The following is a 6,000-nucleotide window of genomic DNA, read 5'->3' on the forward strand; positions in this document are numbered from 1 at the left end:
TCTGTATGTCTGTCTGTCTGTCTGTCTGTCTGTCTGTCTGTCTGGCTGTCTGTCTGTCTGTCTGGCTGTCTGGTTGGCTGGCTGGCTGGCTGGCCGTCTGTCTGTCTGTCTTTCTGTCGCCAGGCTGTATCGCACGAACCGCTATAGCTAGCTTCTGAAATTTTCACAGATTGTGTATATCAGATATCTGTTGCCGCTATAACAATCAATCCTGAAAACAAAATAATATTAATATTTAAGGGGGGCTATACAATAAACGTGGCGTGGCATGGCATCAATAATGGCGACATATAGGCACTTGAAATTTTCACAAAGGCCTCAAATATACGTGTACTTTAAGAGGATACCACAGCGGCTAGAGAAATGAAAAAAAAGTACGTGTAATATCTATAGCTGTCTCCCTTACCTCAAGCCTATACCGCAGAACGCGATAGAGACAACTGCAGAAAATCCAGAAAATCAACGATTCGTTGTCCCCTGATTCCTTCTCCAAAACTTAACCGATTTAAGTACTTTTTTCACTAAAGATTAAAAAAAGGCTTGAGCTGTGTTCCTATGTTTTGCTTTTTTTGTATAATCTATCTAAATCTATTTTCTGGACGTTTGAACACAGTGGAAAATCTGGCCATTTTTTTGGGTTTTTGAACGTTCATATCTTATTTAATAATTAAATTATGAAAAAAAAGAAAACATAGGGACATTGTATTAGTGGCCGTAGATATTCAGGAAAAAAATTATAACTCTACTAGCATTATCCAGGGAGGAAACAGGGGACAACGTTTGTATGGAAAAAATGGCGGTGTGGAATCCTCTTAATAATTAATAATAATATTTAAATAAAATAAAAATGTATGGGGGCTCCCATACAAAAAACACAATGTCCACTTCGTGTGCGAGTCCGACTCACACTTGGCCGATTATTTGTATGTTGATAGATCAATAGTCATAATATAATTTAAGAGTAATATTGTCCTACAAATAAAATGCACTCCATATTTTAGGACCATCAGTTCAAAGTATGAAATCCTTTCTATCTCTGTAAGCTACCACTTTTCGCAAATAAAAATGATCAAAACGAAGCTACTCACAAAAATTAGCTTGATAGCTACGAATAATAAAAACTACTTGATAGTAATAAAAAAAATTGTTCTAGGGCTCCCGTACTATTAAGTATAGTTAAAGACGATAATTATAGCATCCAAGTCAAAAAAGCAATTAAACACAACCACTAGGTTTTGTTGTATAATAAATATATTATATTTGAATATATATTTAGCGACTTAGCAAACATTTGAAATATTGCTTTGCAATTTTAGTAGGCATTGAAATGTATTAAAGGAACATGGGAAACATTATTTTGTAGATGGTAAGACAAACAACTTTCAACAAACTTTCTTAAATAAAGGTTTTTTAATGAAATTCGTTACGGAGAACCTGGTAAAGGATTTAGAACAGGGGTTCCCAATCTTTTTCAGCCTGCGGCGCACTTATAAGACCATATTTTGTCACAACGCCCTTCTCTACCTAGCTATTACAAAAATATACATAAATTAACACCTTTAATGATTATAGTTAGGTGCAAGTAAATAATAATAAAAAACAAATATTTAATCATCTGCCTGCTTTGTAAAATTCATAATATTGTTATTTTATTTTATAATATTTGTGGTTATGGATAATGATGGAGGATCGACTCACGGCGCCCCTCTTGCCTTTCCACGGCGCACCAGGTCGCCGCAGCCTTGCCGCGGCGCACAGTTCAGGAACCCCTGATATAGGATATAGTCTTATTCCAGAAAATTAACAGTAATTTTGGATACTTAAACAAAATTCAGTAAATTATAGGAATGTTGCCTAGTAGCAAATATTTTAAGTAAATATTGCTATACGATTTATGAAGGTGTTTTTTTTTTCTGTCTGTTACTTTTTTTTTTATAAAGGTTTTTGTATAAAGGTATGAAGGTGTTACCCATAGACATAATATATACCTACGACGATATTATGTCTATGGTGTTACCAAACCTATAAGTATTCTTAAAAATATGATCTAAAAATTATGAAGTAACTAGACGTGCGGCTTCACTTGCGTAAATTAGATGTTTCATAGACAAATTAATGAATAAAAAATAGCCTATGGGCTATGATCCTTCACGTGGTCTATTTCTTATCTGTGCCAAATAACAGAAAAATTACTCCAGTAGTTCCTGAGATAAGTCCTTTCAAATACTGTTACCCGTTTCTTTCACATTCCCATATTTATTCGTTACTATTAGTCTTAGCGTGATAAAATATAGCCTATAGCCTTCCTCGATAAATAGGCTATCTAACACTGAAAGATTTTTTTCAAATCGGGCGCTAGAAGAAGAAGATGTGACGTTATAATAATTAGAGATGAAAATAATAGTAGTTTGGCCGGATACCAGATACTGGATATTCGGCCAATCACATGGCCGGATAGCCGGATATCCGGCCGCTGAATATCCGGCGGAACTTAGCCGATCGGTGCAAAGCACACATACTTCCGTAGGCGGCCTTCTTGGTAGGCAGCTAATGTCAAGTTATCCCGCCTGGTGACATACGGATGGACGACGGACAGACAGCGAAGACTTATTAATAATAGGGTCCCGTTTTCATCCTTTGGGCAGGGAAACCTAAACTCTGAAAAATAATATAATAATAATATACCTAATACTTAAATAAAAGAAAAGATTTTTATGTTTGTAACTTTGCAAGAACAGTGTAAGTTTCGACTGCATAATATTTGTTTTACGTATTAAAATTTGATTTAAATACAATATAAAATATACAGATATATTATATATACAAACTTTAAATATAAAACTATAAAAAGAAAAACTTGCCCAAGTCGACCCCATCTGGCAGAGTGCCCAGCAAGCTGACAGCATTGCCACGTTGGATGGCAATTGCTATCCGCTGTGCCAGGTAGCTCCCAGCTCTGGGGTCTCGGGTGGCTTCAACAAGCTTCTTAGATATTCCTCTAAAAAGCTTATGTGCCCCCGGACCCCATGCGCCTAGAGTTTCCACCCCAAACGGTTCAAATATAAGATCTCCGCTGAGGTTCTCATATTTGCGCCGCTTGAGGTTCTCTGCTTGATTTGCGGCTGCGCCCACACAGCTCGAGGTGCTCTGAATATGGGACGAGGCGAGTGTGTCGACACAAGTAGCGACACATAAGGGCCCGACCCACATTCCAGGGCACCAGGGTCATTCCATCGGGTCTCTTGCCATCATCGCGCGCCAAACCGGAGGGCTCCAGTATCGCTGGCACGCCGGCAGTGACAAGAGCCCGACGAATGAGGTCATTCAGGTTGTGATGCCGTGAAAAGCGTCCGGCACTTTGCGAGCAGCACAACCCGTGGTGACCATAGCTGTCAACGCGCGCGCCGCAAACACACTGATGGGGGACGACATGGGGGACACCAAGACGCAGGGCAGTGGCAAGACGGAATGTATTACGGTCCAGCAATGTTCCTGTGTTTTTAGATGGCAGTGCCTGCAGCCAAGCTCCCGACTCCCACCTCTCCACGGCCAAAAGTCGAGCCCGTTCTACGGCGCTGGTACGGTGTTAAACAGTTTATTACGTTTTACAATATATAAATGATGAAGATTGAGTACAGAAATAGTTGAGGTTTAGCCAAATTCGGAAAAAGGCACTATTAGATAAAAAAAATATTTAATACTTTTTAGTTCATATTATAAGGATGTTATTATTGTTTTTACCTTGGAAGTCGGTTTTAATTTTTTGTTAATAGTATGTAACGACGCATGTGGCCGATGGTACCCAATAAATCCAAATAGTCACTGATTATTTCGTTGGTGCTCATTGCCAAGCTACTATAATTATTAAAAAATAAAAAAATCTATTGATACATTTACTGAATGTTGATTTAAATTACAAAATAAGTTGAAGGCTTGGCTTGAATGTGATCTGAATTTTTTTACGACAGAAGTATTGAATAGCTTTGCAGTATTTGCTTGGCTCCTTTTACATTTCATTTTTTGGTGGGATTTCATTTCTTTTTTGAAGGTTTCTTTCTTTTCTTTTCAGGTCACATTATAACTTTTCTGTGTTTAGCTTAGCACCTATTCTCCATCTCCTTTATATTTTTTCTTTGAGGCTTAGTTCTGTAGGTGGACACCGTAACGAAAACTGATGTAAGCATCTCGACGTCCTCGCAGGAAAGGAGCACATGGGAGCACACCTTATTTTATGTAATAACTTAAAAGTTAAAACTCCCATATATCGAGCGAGATATCCGTTTCATCTCTAATTATAATACATAATAATTATTATAAGATATAAAAATATATGTAAAGAGATATTAATAGGAAACAACAAATATAAATGGAATCATGAGTATAAATTGTAAAAACTTTTTTGTAATCAATTATAAATAATCGGCCAAGTGCGAGTCTGACTCGCGCACGAAGGGCTTCGTTCGCGTTATTGAGCGAAAGAACGCAAAATAGATATTTAAGGGGGGCTCCTATGAGCCCCCCTTAAATATTTATTTTATTGTAATATTTATACTTACTTCTTATTAAACTACAAATATAATTAAGGTTGCTGTAAAAGTTTCAAGTGCCTAGCAGTTGCCATTATTGATTACGAGCAAAAAATGCCAAAAAAATAAGTTTGCTGTATGGGAGCCCCTCTAAAATATTTATTTTATTTTATTTTTAGTATTTGTTGTTATAGCGGCAATAGATATACACAATCTGTGAAAATTTCAGAAGTCTAGCTATAGCGGTTCTTGAGATACAGCCTGGAGACAGACAGACAGATAGACATCGAAGTCTTAGTAATAGGGTCCCGTTTTTACCCTTTGGTTACGGAACCCTAAAAAACATTGGATGAGTCATTTGAAGAGTAATTTTTTACTCAGTAAAATACGGGGCCCCGTATGAGTTTGTTAAGACGATTCTTCTCGCCGGGCTAGCACCCATTATTGTAGATTCGACGCTCAAAAAGTGTATGTTCATTCTTAAAACCCATTTGGAATAATCTATAGTCTATACTTAATTTAAATCAAAGAAAAGTTTGTTATTATTTTGACGTGCATAATTATACCTACTAGAGATCGCCCAATGGTCGAAATTCGAACTTACTTGCAAAAACATTAGGACTACTACATTTTGTTAAAAAATATTAACTTTATCATAGTTTTTTCAATTCTTGTCTCTAGGACTCAGCTGATCTCATACTGGCCGTTTAAGCATTGTCTAATAGTATCTAAAATGAAATAAAAAAACTGAAATAAAAAAAATGAAAATGGATTATCCAGTATATAATATTAAGTCTATGGGATTATCCATTTTCAATTTGTCAACTTGTTGTCAACAGATTTCAACCATAATTAAAAGAGTATAATTCATATGTATAGGCTTGTCGCTCAAAAATCTGTCATCTTTTTTAGTAGTAGTGCTGTAGTGTGTGTAACGTTTTATTTGTTAAAAAAATATGTGATAAAAGCATAATTTTAAAATAATATTGGCTCGATGCACTCCTTCTCCATATAAACTATAACTGTGCGAAATTTCATGCACCTACGTTTCCCCATTTTTCGTAAAAAGGGTTGGGTGAATTTCCCAAACGGCTTTTTTTTTGTCTTCGTTGAAATTACTATTAAAAAAAGGGAATATTGTTGTAAATTATTTGTTTTACTATTCAATGGGTAGCTATAGGATCGTGGCAAAAATATAGTATGGTCCTAGGCATACTATATTTTTTACAAAGGTAGAAATAAATAACTTGAAGATCTATTTTTATCAAATCGGTGCTGTCTCTCTACTTTTTTACAAACAAAAACGCTTACATACTAGAAAATATGAATAATTTAAGGGTATAACTTATACTATTTCGTAGAATATTAGTTAATCTATTATTATATAAGTACCATATTTTATTACATAATTAACGATTATAGTTACTTAGAGGCACAAATGTACTTGTCCTGAGAATTTTCCTCATATCGCTGG

The sequence above is a fragment of the Aricia agestis genome, chromosome 2 (genome assembly GCF_905147365.1).
Source record: "Aricia agestis chromosome 2, ilAriAges1.1, whole genome shotgun sequence".
NCBI classification, from domain to species: Eukaryota; Metazoa; Arthropoda; class Insecta; order Lepidoptera; family Lycaenidae; genus Aricia; species Aricia agestis.